The sequence below is a fragment of the Maylandia zebra genome, linkage group LG23 (genome assembly GCF_041146795.1).
Source record: "Maylandia zebra isolate NMK-2024a linkage group LG23, Mzebra_GT3a, whole genome shotgun sequence".
NCBI lineage: Eukaryota > Metazoa > Chordata > Actinopteri > Cichliformes > Cichlidae > Maylandia > Maylandia zebra.
In genome coordinates this window covers 47,770,926-47,785,501 of record NC_135188.1, presented here as the reverse complement: position 1 = coordinate 47,785,501, position 14,576 = coordinate 47,770,926, and the positions used below count along the sequence as shown (strand labels likewise).

The 14,576-nt window shown below is 45.6% G+C and overlaps 1 long non-coding RNA gene across 1 annotated transcript; it reads left to right on the top strand.

Annotated features, from left to right (window-relative positions):
• The first annotated feature begins 351 nt into the window (after positions 1-351).
• Positions 352-5,168, top strand: LOC112430463 (uncharacterized). Its single transcript, XR_003022066.2, has 2 exons — positions 352-637; positions 4,992-5,168. It is a non-coding gene; the product is annotated as an uncharacterized LOC112430463 (long non-coding RNA).
• Positions 5,169-14,576: the final 9,408 nt, after the last annotated feature.

Sequence of the window (14,576 nt, the reverse complement as noted above, 5' to 3'; positions counted from 1 at the left end):
TTAAGCCAGGCACTTACACCTCTGCACCGCTGCGTCTCAGCCACCATCGCTCTGGCAGCCAGAGCGCTAGAGTCAGAGTAGGGGAGAGCTGGAACAAACCATTTTGGGAGGGGGGGTTATCTATACTTTTGTTGTTAAAATATTACGCCTCAAACAAGTACAGTACTGTATGCTTTTTATATTTTTAGTAGTGTGTCACACAAACAGCAAATATTCTCAAAAAAGTAAGAAATCTTTGGGGGTGCTTTGATTAATTTCGCACAATTACACTGTGCTATCAAGTTGCTTGACCATTACACAACTTAAATTTAGTCCCAACTTATCACATATGATTAGGTGGTGTATTTGTGAATCAATACAAGTTTGTGACATGTTCTTTTAAACGACTCAACCTAATAAATTAACAAGACACTGTGCTACATGGAGAAATATAGAAACCAGGTAACCAGGTACTGCTCAACAGTAGCCGGGGGTGGAGCTTAGCAAATGCGTCAGATGCGTTCTGTTCAAATGAATGTTGTCATAGCATTTATGGAAAAAACACATTTTGAAAAATGCTGGCAGAGCTGGTACATGCACTTTGGATTACAGAGGAGAAAAAGAGAGGAGAGGAAAGAAAAAGAGATTATTTTTTAAGGTAAGGACCGCTCGACAAGTGACATTTGCTAAAGTGGAATTATTAAGGGGACATGCAGTGTCCACGTTTATGTTAAACTTTTCTAAACACAGTGTGGAGGGACCTGTACATGTGTTGGTCTTCTAATGCTGGGCAGACACTGTGCGATTTTTTCAGCTCCTGCTCAAACTGTACGGTTGACTCGCAGGGGTCATAGGTCACGATGCAGGGTCTCACACTATACCGCCCGATGCTCTGATGCGACCTGAGTGCTCACACTGTGCCTCCATAAAATGAAGGTTATAACAGAAATTCTGTCGCTCGCTCTCTCTGTCTTTCACTCACACAGACACACCACCACCATCAACTTTGCTAAATTGCTAATGAAAAACATTGATCAGCTGTGATTGAGCAGCAGTGTAGATCCAACTATTTTCACGGTTGTTGTGGTCGTGATCATTTTGTGAGGCCACATCGAAAAGGCTCGGATGAGCTTTCCAAAGTTCTACAAGTTGTTCCTCCATCGCTTGTGTCCAGATCACACGCTGCACTGCTGTGCTGCTCCGTCTTTTTCGCTGACATTTGTGTTTGCGCGTGCGCAGTGTGACAAACTGCGGTGACACCCTCACGACGGTCGCGAGGGTCGCTCACGACCAAGCGATTGATGATCGGGAGCTGGTCGTGAGGGGTTAATCGCGTCTCGTTACCCCACGTATACTATACGATGCATGACGCACGATGAAGGCCAAAATCGGGCCGATCGCCAAAACGGTCGCACGACTCAAAAATCGGCTCAAAATGGGCCAAAAATCGCACAGTGTAAGCCCAGCATAAGGCAGCGGTCCCCAACCTTTTTTGCGCCACGGACCGGTTTATGCCCGACAATATTTTCACGGACTGGCTGTTCTAAGGCAGGGGTCCCCAACCCCCGGGCCTCGGACCGGTAGCGGTCCGTGAGTCGTTTGGTACCGGGCCGCGAGAGTTGAGGCTCAGGTGTGAAATGTCTGGTTTTCAGGGGTTTTATCGGTTTTAAGCGTTATTTTGTTATCGTTTTTATTGTTAACTCGGTTTTCCTGGGTCTTTTCACATGTGTTATGAATAAATCTTCTTTTTTTCGATACTGATACTAGTTTTATTTTGTTGTATTTATCTGAGACACTGGTCCGTGAAAATATTGTCGGGCATAAACCGGTCCGTGGTGCAAAAAAGGTTGGAGACCGCTGTTCAAAGGTACCTTCTTGCTGCATAAAAGCTTTAAAGAGTAGAATTTGATATTCGCTGCATGCATGTACATGGGTGCTCACATTTTGTAATTTCTTTAGTGTGATATAACCAAGCAAGTACTATCTTACAGCCTGTTCTTAGACAAATCATGTTTGTGTTCATTTTCCTGCCTACCGCTAGACTCTGAGTAACTGCTAAAATCTAAGAGGAATGAAAATGTTTGTATCTTAGGATCTGTTATCTTTTGTTTGGCTACAGAAACTGTGTGTGTGTGTGTGTGTGTGTGTGCTTCTCTTTCCTAAAAAAAAAAGTGAGATTTGTGCCGTAAATCAGGTCGATTATTTTAATTAGAATGTGTTTTGTTCAAATGAATGTTGTCATATTATTAATAGATTGAAACCTTTTGAAGAGTGCAGTAAGGACCGCTCAGCAGGTGACATTTGCTAAAGTGGAAATGTTAAGGGGACATGCAGTGTCCACGTTAATGTTGAACTTTTCTAAACTCAGTGTGGAGGGGACCGGAGTGTTTTTGTGGCGTGGGTGTGGTGTGATCCTGTGCGCGTGCAGGAGTAGCTCGGAGTGACATAATCTGGTGCGCGTGCGAGAGGTGGCCCGGATTGAGTGGTGGCTGGGTGTGGCCAACTCTCGTGCGCGTGTAGGAGGGGCTTGGAAGGGTGTAATCTTGTTGCGAGTGCAAGAGTTTGTCCAGTGTGACACTCTCTTGCGCACGTGCAGGAGTGTGAGGTTCAACGCTGGAACGTTGAGCCTCCTCCCCCCCACTTCCGGACCAGGTTATGGATCGTTCCTCAGTGGGTTTGTGAGAGGTGGCCCAGATTGAGTGGTGGCTGGTTGTGGCGTAATCTTGTGCATGTGCAAGAGGTGTGTAGGAGTAGCTCAGAGTGTGAGGTTCATCTGTAGAACGTTGAACCTCCTGAATCCCTCCTCCCGGACCAGGTTATGGACCTTTCCTAAGTGCACGTGTGAGAGGTGGCCCGGATTGAGTGGTGGCTGGGTGTGGCCCCCTCTCGCACACGTGCAGGAGGAGCTCGGAGTGGTGTAATCTGGTGCGCATGCGAGAGGTGGCACGGATTGAGTGGTGGCTGGGTGTGGCCAACTCTTGTGTGCGTGCAGGAGGAGGTTGGAGTGTTCAATGTTCCAGCGTTGAACCTCCTGAATACCCCCTCCCGACCAGGTTATGGACCTTTCCTCAGTGCACGTGCGAGAGATGCCCCAGATTGAGTGGTGGCTGGGTGTGGCCAACTCTCGTGTGCGTGCAGGAGGAGCTCCGAGTGGTGTAATCTGGTGCGTGTTTGAGAGGTGGACTGGATTGCGTGGTGGCGTGGGCGTTGCGCACTCTTGCAGGAAGGGCACAGAGTGGGTAATCTTGTGCAGGAGTAGCTCAGAGTGACATAATCTGGTGCGCGTGCGAGAGGTGGCCCGGATTGAGTGGTGGCTGGGTGTGGCCCCCTCTCGTGCGCGTGTAGGAGGGGCTTGGAGGGGTGTAATCTTGTTGCGAGTGCAAGAGTTTGTCTAGTGTGACACTCTCTTGCGCACGTGCAGGAGTGTGAGGTTCAACGCTGGAACGTTGAGCCTCCTCCCCCCCACTTCCGGACCAGGTTATGGATCGTTCCTCAGTGGGTTTGTGAGAGGTGGCCCAGATTGAGTGGTGGCTGGTTGTGGCGTAATCTTGTGCATGTGCAAGAGGTGTGTAGGAGTAGCTCAGAGTGTGAGGTTCATCTGTAGAACGTTGAACCTCCTGAATCCCTCCTCCCGGACCAGGTTATGGACCTTTCCTAAGTGCACGTGTGAGAGGTGGCCCGGATTGAGTGGTGGCTGGGTGTGGCCCCCTCTCGCACACGTGCAGGAGGAGCTCGGAGTGGTGTAATCTGGTGCGCATGCGAGAGGTGGCACGGATTGAGTGGTGGCTGGGTGTGGCCAACTCTTGTGTGCGTGCAGGAGGAGGTTGGAGTGTTCAATGTTCCAGCGTTGAACCTCCTGAATACCCCCTCCCGACCAGGTTATGGACCTTTCCTCAGTGCACGTGCGAGAGATGCCCCAGAGTGAGTGGTGGCTGGGTGTGGCCAACTCTCGTGTGCGTGCAGGAGGAGCTCCGAGTGGTGTAATCTGGTGCGTGTTTGAGAGGTGGACTGGATTGCGTGGTGGCGTGGGCGTTGCGCACTCTTGCAGGAAGGGCACAGAGTGGGTAATCTTGTGCAGGAGTAGCTCAGAGTGACATAATCTGGTGCGCGTGCAAGAGGTGGCCCGGATTGAGTGGTGGCTGGGTGTGGCCCCCTCTCGTGCGCGTGTAGGAGGGGCTTGGAGGGGTGTAATCTTGTTGCGAGTGCAAGAGTTTGTCCAGTGTGACACTCTCTTGCGCACGTGCAGGAGTGTGAGGTTCAACGCTGGAACGTTGAGCCTCCTCCCCCCCACTTCCGGACCAGGTTATGGATCGTTCCTCAGTGGGTTTGTGAGAGGTGGCCCAGATTGAGTGGTGGCTGGTTGTGGCGCCATCTTGCAGGACGAGCTCCGAGTGGCGTAATCTTGTGCATGTGCAAGAGGTGTGCAGGAGTAGCTCAGAGTGTGAGGTTCATCTGTAGAACGTTGAACCTCCTGAATCCCTCCTCCCGGACCAGGTTATGGACCTTTCCTAAGTGCACGTGTGAGAGGTGGCCCGGATTGAGTGGTGGCTGGGTGTGGCCCCCTCTCGCACACGTGCAGGAGGAGCTCGGAGTGGTGTAATCTGGTGCGCATGCGAGAGGTGGCACGGATTGAGTGGTGGCTGGGTGTGGCCAACTCTTGTGTGCGTGCAGGAGGAGGTTGGAGTGTTCAATGTTCCAGCGTTGAACCTCCTGAATACCCCCTCCCGACCAGGTTATGGACCTTTCCTCAGTGCACGTGCGAGAGATGCCCCAGATTGAGTGGTGGCTGGGTGTGGCCAACTCTCGTGTGCGTGCAGGAGGAGCTCCGAGTGGTGTAATCTGGTGCGTGTTTGAGAGGTGGACTGGATTGTGTGGTGGCGTGGGCGTTGCGCACTCTTGCAGGAAGGGCTCAGAGTGGGTAATCTTGTGCGCCCAGATTTTATGTGGGAGCAGCGCCCTTTCGCACATTAGCGAGAGGGCGCTGCTCCCACGCGTTTTTCCTGTCCCTGCAGGAGCAACAGGAACTGAAGGAGGAGCAGGAGCGGCTGGAGATGCGACAGGAGTAGCAGGACCTGCCGGACGAGCATGAGCAGCATTCTTCACCTGATGGAAGAGACAGGAGCAGCAGCCATCATTAATAAATGCAACATCATATCAAAATAATAAAATCAATCAGTGTCATTCATAAAGTTGAAGTTGTGTCACTTCAGTCTTCAGCACTTCCTCAAAACATGAAGAAATCCTTTCTCCTTACAAATATCTCTGCCTCACATGATTCTTTGATTAAAACTCATTGTTTAAGTTTATTGGTAAATATTGACACTGATACACACTGTGAATGTGTATGCCAGTGTTGGTGGTCATCTCAAGTTCACTGTACAGATAAATATATATATACGTATACATAAATATATGTAAATACGTATAAAGTATGCATTTTTAATGTGCCGTGCTCAGTTATGTTGCAGCGCTGACTCAAAACTCAAAATAAACCCTTCAGATTTTTCAGCAATGTCTTCAAACCTGTTTTTTTGCTCTTCAAACATGGGAATTCCATTTAATATCACATATAATTGTGGGAGCCAAACTTAAGGTGCCAATGCTGTAATCCACAAACCTATGGGTGATGTCAGGGTGGCTGCATCGATCGTTTACATACAGTCTGTGGTTAAGATGCAGAAGTGCATCTTTTGTACCACTCTAACATAAACTGCATCAAGAAAAAAACATAAATCTATTTTTAAGTAAACTGAATTCACACATTGATCACACTTTCTGCTTCTTTTACCTGCACTGTTCACTATTGTCTGCAATGGATATTTAATCTCCTTTGTTTCAAGGCTTGAATTAGTCCAGCAGAAACTTCATTTAGATGAGAAAGAGAGAGAAAGTTGAGGGGTGATGATTATCCGATTGTTCAGTCTGACGTCACTAGCCGTGTCTGGGTCTAAACTCCGCTGCAGGTCCATATATCAAACGATCACTGTGGCATTACTGTGAGTTGAAAAACTGTCTAAAGTCTTTCATCTTTAATAAAATGATCAGCGTTCTGCTCTACCAGGTGTAACAATTGAGTTTAACATCCAGGCATCCATGAAAACGGAATTTATGACATTTAACAGAGTTAGAAGTTAGCAGGGAGTTAGCTCGCTAGCTTCTATCTAAATACAATATAGCATGTCCTGACTGCGGGGTTTTGGAAACAAATTCAAACGTACAGCTCTGTTATCACTTCCAACATAAATGAAGACAGAAAACTAAACAGCAGTGACGTTTGTAGGGTTACTGAAGTTTGGCTAGCTGGTATATAATGATGTGCTACGTGACCGCTAGCGACACAGCTACGTTAGCATAATATAAACAAGCTAACTTTTTTTCCACTCGATAAAAGTTAACGTGAGTGTTCTCGGTGGTCAGGAACAAATGTAATCGCATGGCAGGATGCTGTAAAAGGACCAAACTTCAGCCAGGAGAACAACTGAGATAATCCATCCACAATACGAGGTTAGTCATTCATATACTGCTGCATGGGCTGGGCTGTAGCTACATCCTAAGGTTTTAAAAGCTGAGCTTAAATAAATGATTAGCGGTAATAAAAGCCGAGGGAGGTCAACAGGGATCACTGACTGTTTTAGGAGCTTTTTGAGATCAAATAGAAGAAAATACATAACATTAAACATGTTAACAACACAAAAGCCAAAGCTCGCTTCTGTCAGACTGCCCCAGGGCAGCTGTGGCTACAACCGTAGCTTGCCTCCACCAGTGTGTGAATGTGAGAGTGAATGAATAGTGGCATTGTAAAGCGCTTTGGGTGCCTTGAAAAGCGCTATAAAAATCCAATCCATTAAAAATCCAATCCATTATTATTATAACTCTGCTTCCTGGGGCCCGTTCTTCGTACGTCGCTTACTACATCCAAGATCAAATGACACATCCAAGACCAAATCATCGCGCTAACCGTGAACTCGCTAATCTGGTTCTCCGAACACACCTGCTGTTGACGATTAGTACAGCTAGATGAAGTAATCACTGGGTGTCGTAAAAGGGGCTACGCATCGATAGTAGAAACATTGATCGGCAACCCTCTGATTGGTCGGCGAAAATGTTGAAGGAGCGCGCTCGGTATTTGTCGGCAGCAGAGCAAGAACTCTTGAGTGAGGGATTTCAGGAGTTTCAGAGTTTAATCAGAACGCAAGGGAACACTGCAAAGGCTGCAAAAGCAAGGAGAGAGGGCTGGCAGAAAGTTGCTGACAAATTAAACTCGTAAGTAATTTAATAATAACAATAATAATGGAGTGGATTTATATAGCGCTTTTCAAGGCACCCAAAGCGCTTTACAATGCCACTATTCATTCACTCTCACATTCACACACTGGTGGAAGCAGCTACAGTTGTAGCCACAGCTGCCCTGGGGCAGACTGACAGAAGCCAGGCTGCCATATCGCGCCATCGGCCCCTCTGGCCAACACCAGTAGGCGGTAGGGTAGATTTATCATATCACACTAAATATAGTGTGATATGATAAATATATCACAAAAATATAAATATATCCAATATTATATTACATCATAGCTTTGGTCTACAGCAATTGATTCATTTTGCCAACTTACTCCAAGAGCCATATTCTTGATATTATCTGTTGTTCTGGTGTTACTCCTTCAACCTCTCCATATCTGATCTCAAGCTGGTATCTTTTGATGTCAATTTAATATTATCTAAGTCAAATTATTTTCCCTCTGTTTCATATCACAACATAACTCGGGCGTCAGAGGGAGTGCTCGCCCAGGGCGCCAAACAGGCTAGGACCGCCACTGCTTGGAACACCTTTGCACAAAGACTAGTCTGAGGATGTGTCACTAACAGATGTGACAGTATAAGGATGCTCTCTCTGCAGCCAAATCTGAATATTATGCTGTTCTAATCAGGTCTGGTGAAGGAAAGGGTCAGACCCATCGGTCTACTTTAAACTGCATTCTTCAGTCACTTGACAGTTTTCCACCCCGGCTTCACTGGACTGGGCAGTGTAATATTTGTATGACCTTTTTTAATAGTAAGATCAGTAATATCTACTAACAGCTGGCTCTGGCACCTGCAGCGCTGTGCTCTGAAGCCCATTTCATTTCAGTAGTTGGGACAGTTACAAAGCTTTCTTCTTCATGAATAAGCAATACATGTTTGTTTTAATTTATTAAACATAATACAACACAAACTATTGTAGAGGATACAAAGTCAGAAAGATAGAAGGACCCTGTGTATCTAGTGGACTTAGAGCGAACACACAAATGACGTGTAGGCAGGGTGCAGCCTACAAGTTCTTTTGCTCTGCGGTCAGTGCAGCACATGCACCGTCCTTTGTGAAAAGGCCTTTAGGTCCCCTTCTATTTATTATTTATCTTTTACCCTTTGATGACATATTTAGGAAATTTGGCATATATTATCACTCTTATGCTAGTAATACCCAGCTCTGTCTGTCCACTAAGCCTAATTAGGCTCTCCCACCACCTTCTCTCACTTACTGCCTACGCGAGATTAAATCATGGTTGTCTGCTAAACTTCTTAAATTAATAAACACGGACAAAACAGAGGTTCTTCTGGTAGAAACTAAAATCGTTTTAGACAAAAGTGAAAGATTCTCGCTGTGCACTGACAATTTTCAAACGTCTTCCTTCCAGGTTAATAATTTAGGTGTTGTTTTTTAAGCTCCTTAAATTTTGGAGCACATCAATATTATTACTGTCTGCACATTTCCACTTACGTAATAGTTGGCTGTGCCCGTCCCTTACAGCTAACAGTACTGCTCTTCTTGTACATGCTCTGGTTATAACCCGTGTTTATTACTGTCATTCTATCCCCTCTGTCTTTGTATGCAGATTTCTTCACAGACTTGGTCTAAAATGCAGTCGCTTGTGTCATTAACAGAAACCCTTCTAGTACTCCTGTCCTTCAACAGCCTCACTGGCTTCCTTTAAAACATCGCATTCATTTTAAAATTCTGCTTCTTACTTTCAAGCCTCTTCATAATCTCGCACCTCCATGGCTCTGTTTTTTTGCACAGTGTCACTTCTGCCCATACTTTCCCTATCTTTAAAGCCGTTCTTAAAACACATCTTTTCTGTTTGATTTTAGTTTATGATGTTAATTCTATGGCGTCTTGCCACTGTTATTTTATCTATGCTATGATTTTTGTTTATTTGCTTGTAAGGTGTCCCTGAGTTTCTTGAAAGGTGATTATGAATGAAATGTTGTGTCTACATGGGAAACTCTTCACTATCATTCGCCTGCACTCAAAAACCAAGGTCAGGGCGGTCCTCATCCACGAATTGCTGTTGCAAACTGCACAGCACTGATGTCACACAGAGAAGCTGGTTTCCAGCAGGGACATGCGAATTATACTTCTGCCAGGCACGTTGGAGGCATTAGAGCTCCAAACCCACCCACTTCCTCATGCCAGAGGAGACGAGGCTCCGCGAGTAAAATTAAGACTGTGTTCACTGTTCCTGAGTTGGCTGGTAATAAGACTGTGTTTTCTGTTCCGATGTTAAAGACATGAAGACAGTAGTCTCTGCTTGTAAGCTCTCTGTGAGCTGGCTAAGAGACTTTAAGTGTTTCTGAGACAGCTGATCAGGTTACGTTTTGTGTTGCTGGCCGGTATTATAATAAAGAAATGAACTGTGTGTCTGGTTCGCTGAACTTAAAGACTGTTTTTGAAGGCTTAGACACCTCAGTGTGAGTCTAGTCGACATGCTTGTGAACAATGTATGTTACCAAAATGTTCTTGTGTATGAAAGACTCTTAGGTTTGAGGATAAGCCTTCTTTGTCACCAGTTTGTTACGCTCATTCTCAACCATCTCCTTGTGAGCCATTGCTGACCTGATACCTTTTAACGGACTCAAATTTTGCTCACTGTGAGCCAAAGCCAGCTTATTCAGACATTTCATGCATCCAAACCTGTTGCTCCATGCACTGCTTGTGGTCATTCTCTCTGTGTGCAGGCCTTGGCAATAAGTGTTTGTGTCCCAGCCTGCACCTTAAAAGCTGATTATGCTACAGGACCAAAACGTCCCAGCTTACTGTGTCTATATGCCTATAATGGCACTATTTATGCACCACAGCCTGCACTCCCAACAACTATTGCTCTTGAGCCCCTTTTCAGTGATTTGCATCCTGAGGACTGTTTTGCTCCACAGCCTGTGACTTCAAAGACTGTTGCCAGTGTCCACCCCTGAGCCTATTACTCAACCTGTTCCAGTTCCCCAGGACAGACTGGCTAGGGCCCAGCTAGTCCCCTGTCTCTATTCCCAGGGAAGGTTGGGTCCAGCTTTTCCCAGCAACCATTTCAGTTCCTGGAGTAAGGTTGGTTAGGGCCCATCTGGTCCCTGTTCCAGTTCTCAGAGCAGCTAGGTCTCCGCTGCTCAGCTGCACCTGTTCCTATTCCCAGGGAGAGAGTGGCCAGTCTTCCTTATCAGCCTCAGCTATCAGTGGATGCAGCTAAGTGCCCTGCGCATCCCCAGTCGCAGCACCCAAAGCAGATTGAGCACCCTGTGTCTGGTCCTGTTCCATCCCAGCTAGAGGTCTTCATTTAGTTCTAAGAATCCTCCTGGGTCCAATCCTTCCTTGCTTCACACAGCGTACATGACAGTTTGGCCCAGGATCTCTGCCCTAGACAACGTACCTCACCTACCTAACTCTGGCGATTCTCGTACTCTGTCTGAGAATGAGAATCGCCAAAGCTGTAACCATCATGCCAAGACTGAACAAACCCGTGTAGAGCAAGAGCTAGCTGACTTAAGACACCAAGCGGGAACAAGGCTATGGCATACATGGACAAGGGAGAGAATAGGGGACTGCTAGAATGCTGCTACACATGTAGCCTCAGTTAAAGGGGTTACATGAAGAGGATGTGGGAACTATGGGTTCTTTGACACCCAACTTCTACAATAACATCAATACAACTAGTAACTCATTGTTAAACATCCAGCACCCTGAGACTGTAGGCTAAGCTGAAGAACGGGGCACATGGACTAGGCCGTGTAAGAACCACTATAAAGGTAGAGACAACAAAGATCCATGAGTACATCGGAAGATGGCCACAACCACTAATGCGCTTAGTGAATACCTCAGGCGGAAGACACCAGAAAAAAGAATAGGAGCAAAAGGAGGCATTATGGAAGGACAGGCCCCCATATTCAATGTACCACCAGCAGGGAGAAGAAGTGGCTGAATAAAGCTGAACTAAATAACAGCACAGAGGCACTAATCATGGCAGCACAGGAAGAAGCTCTGAGCACAAGATCCATAGAGGCTGGGGTCTATCACACCAGGCAAGACCCCAGGTGCAGTAAAGATGCCCCTGAGACCCTCCGCTATTGATTTGGGACCCCTGGCAGAGTATTTTAAATCTGTTGTTACAAACCTGGGTTTTAAGATGGACAGTGATTTTAAATTAGAAAGTCAAATTAGGGCTACTGTCAAGTCCAGTTTTTATCATCTAAGGCGCTTGGCAAAGATAAGACCTATTTTATCCAGGCCGCATATTGAAACGGTAATCCATGCTTTTATTTCATGTCGTGTAGATTACTGTAATGCACTATATTGTGGAGTTAGTCAGCATCTTCTCTCTTGTCTGCAGCTGGTCCAAAATTCTGCTGCACGACTTTTAACCAGAACTCGTAAAAGAGAGCAAATAACTCCCGTCCTGGCTTCACTCCATTGGCTGCCTGTATATCTTAGAGTTCATTTTAAAATTCTCATGTTTGTGTTTAAATGGTCTTTCCCCAACTTACCTCTCTGAGCTTCTGCATCCTTACTCACCCCCCAGGTCTCTCAGGTCAGCTGACAAGCTGCTCCTGGAGGTACCCAGGTCCAAGAGGAAGCTCAGAGGGGACAGGACCTTCTCTATTGTTGCTCCTAATCTGTGGAACAATCTTTCCCAGCACATTAGAGAGGCCCCTCACTGTCCACTTTTAAAACACGTCTTAAAACCCATTTTTACTCTTTGGCTTATGACACAGTCTGACCCTGATTTTATTGTTTTAAATGTGTTTTTATATATATATATATTTTACCTCTCTTATATTATTATTACTATTTTTCTCATTTTTTTAACATGCTCAATGTATCATGTTTGGCATGTCAAGTGTACAGCACTTTGTGCTCAGCTGGTGGCTGATCTGAAAGCGCTATATAAATAAATTGCATGCTTGCTGAGACAATCCAGCACATAACAGCAGGGTGCAAGATGCCAGCATAACCAAGTGGCCGGCATAGTGTACAGGAACATCTGTGCTGAGTACAGCCTAAAGGTGCGGAGGTTAAAATGGGATATGCCCCCCATGGTGGTTAAAAAAGACCAAGTTAAGATCTTGTGGGACTTCCAGACAAACTCGCAATGGCTAACAAACCGAACAATGCTTGTTGGTTGGCAAACAGTGGAAGAAGGCCTTAGTGATAGATCTAGCTATACCAAGTTAGAACAACATCAGGAAGAAGAGAAGCTGGAGAAAACAGCCACCACCACTCATTCATGTAAGTATCTAATCAGACAGTCAAATGGTAACAACTTACACATGATAAAGATGACGTGATGAAGCAGTGACTTTGAATGTGACAAGCTGTTGGTGTAAGACAGGCTGGCCTCAGAAAATCTGAAACTGCTGATCTACAGGGACACACAGACATCCTCAGGGTTTACAAAGATGGTAAACAAAAGAGAAAATAGGCCGTGAGCGTCGGTTCTGATGAAAATGCATTCTTGATGCTGGATTTAGAGAAGACTGAGTTTGAGCTGATAGGAAGGCAACAGAATCAACCACTCATTACAACCAAGGCATGCAAAGAGAGTATCTATGGATAAACAACACATTGAACCTTGAGGCAGATACACTGCAGCAGCAGAAGACCAAGCTGGGTGCCACTCCTGAAAATCCCTGGATGGTCTAGTGATGAGTCTGGACTCAAGGGTGATGGTGTAATGCTGTGGGAGGATACTTTCTTTCTTTGAATGCATTAGTCCTAATTAAGCGCCGTTCAATTAAGCACTTGTGATTCAGATTAAGGTCGGCTCAAATTACAGTGTCTGTCTCTGCACGTGTACACTGCTCTACAGTTTTTACTGAGGAAATTAGGATTCATATACTTTACAGGTGTTTTTGGATGTAATGCTACAAGAAAAAGTGGAACGAAATGATGCTTCTTGAATTCACTGAATACAGCAGTAAGATGAACTGTGTGCTTGTGTGTGTTTGATACAACAAGCTTACATAAGGAATTCTACTCAACCTCATCTCTGACTTGCACAAAAACACACTGCATGTGTCATTATGAGTTGAAGTGGAGCAATTTTGGCTCAGCCATTATCTGCTTACACAACCCACTACAGTGAGGAGAGTCTTGATGTGTGCTTGTGTGTGCGAGCACTAGCTGGTTTTTGTAGTGTACAAGGACAATGTCCACCACACGTTTTATATTACGAGGACTGGGCCGGTGCCCTCATAACCCACCTCCACGATTTCTCCAGATGTCATCATGGCTCAAAATAACTCAGCTTTTGTTTCAGGAATCTGAAATCTGTGTATTTAAACAGTGCCCCTTTGGTGGGCGTGTATTGGTTTGTAGCTCTTAGTTGGCAGCCTCATCAAGTAACCTCTTCTTTGATCCTCAAGCCCTATGTTGACTGCTTCACTCTAGCCCAGCCAGCTGCTGAGCTATTCAGATGGCATTCATGACTGCTCTTTGTTGTTAAGGTAACATTCTGTGATAGAGCTGAGTAATGAATAGCATCCCTCTCGGGACACAGCCCAGGGTGCAGTTATTAAATATTCTGTGGTTATAGAGAGAAACAGCACAGCCTCTGGCCATTTTCCTGTGTCCATGAAGGCGAAAATAGAAGCGGAACTATGTGCTACATGAAAATAAGGTGTTTCCTGCATGGGAAAAACAGTGTTGAGCATTCGAGAGCTGTGCCACTGCAGATATTACCAGGAAATACAGAAGAAGCCTTACATAAACATGCCTTTGGGACTGTGCAATTAGGGGAGACCTACTGTGTGCTATTTCAGTAGTACACACAGACTGCATGTTAGTACTTGTGATTTAGTTGTGTGAGAGACGATGTGAAGCACTACTCTCGGTCATATCAAAACCCTGTGACTGCTGGCTTGTTGACTTCTTGTCTGCTAGAGGTCTGTGCTGCCACTGCTGTCCCTGGGATGTGAAATTCTGCCTATTTGTGCATGTTGCCCATTTTCTCACGAGCACATTGTCTAACACAGGCCTATGTCACAAGCACTGACATGCATTATTTCAAACTGGATAAATCTAGCTAGTTACAATGTTACTGTAACCTTTCCTGAGCCTGCTACCCCAGACCTCTGAGGTCATCAAGGGTAACCAGCAAAAATATACATTTCTAATTGGACTGGCATCTAAAATAGCAGTTTTATATATAACAGCCCCAACATTAATGCATTGGTTTCACAAGAAATGCTAATATAGATTAACATAGACCTGCATTACAATTCAAAGGTTTGGACACAACTTCTCACTTAAGTTTTACTTTATTTTCATTTTCATTGTAGATTCTCACTGAAGGCATCAA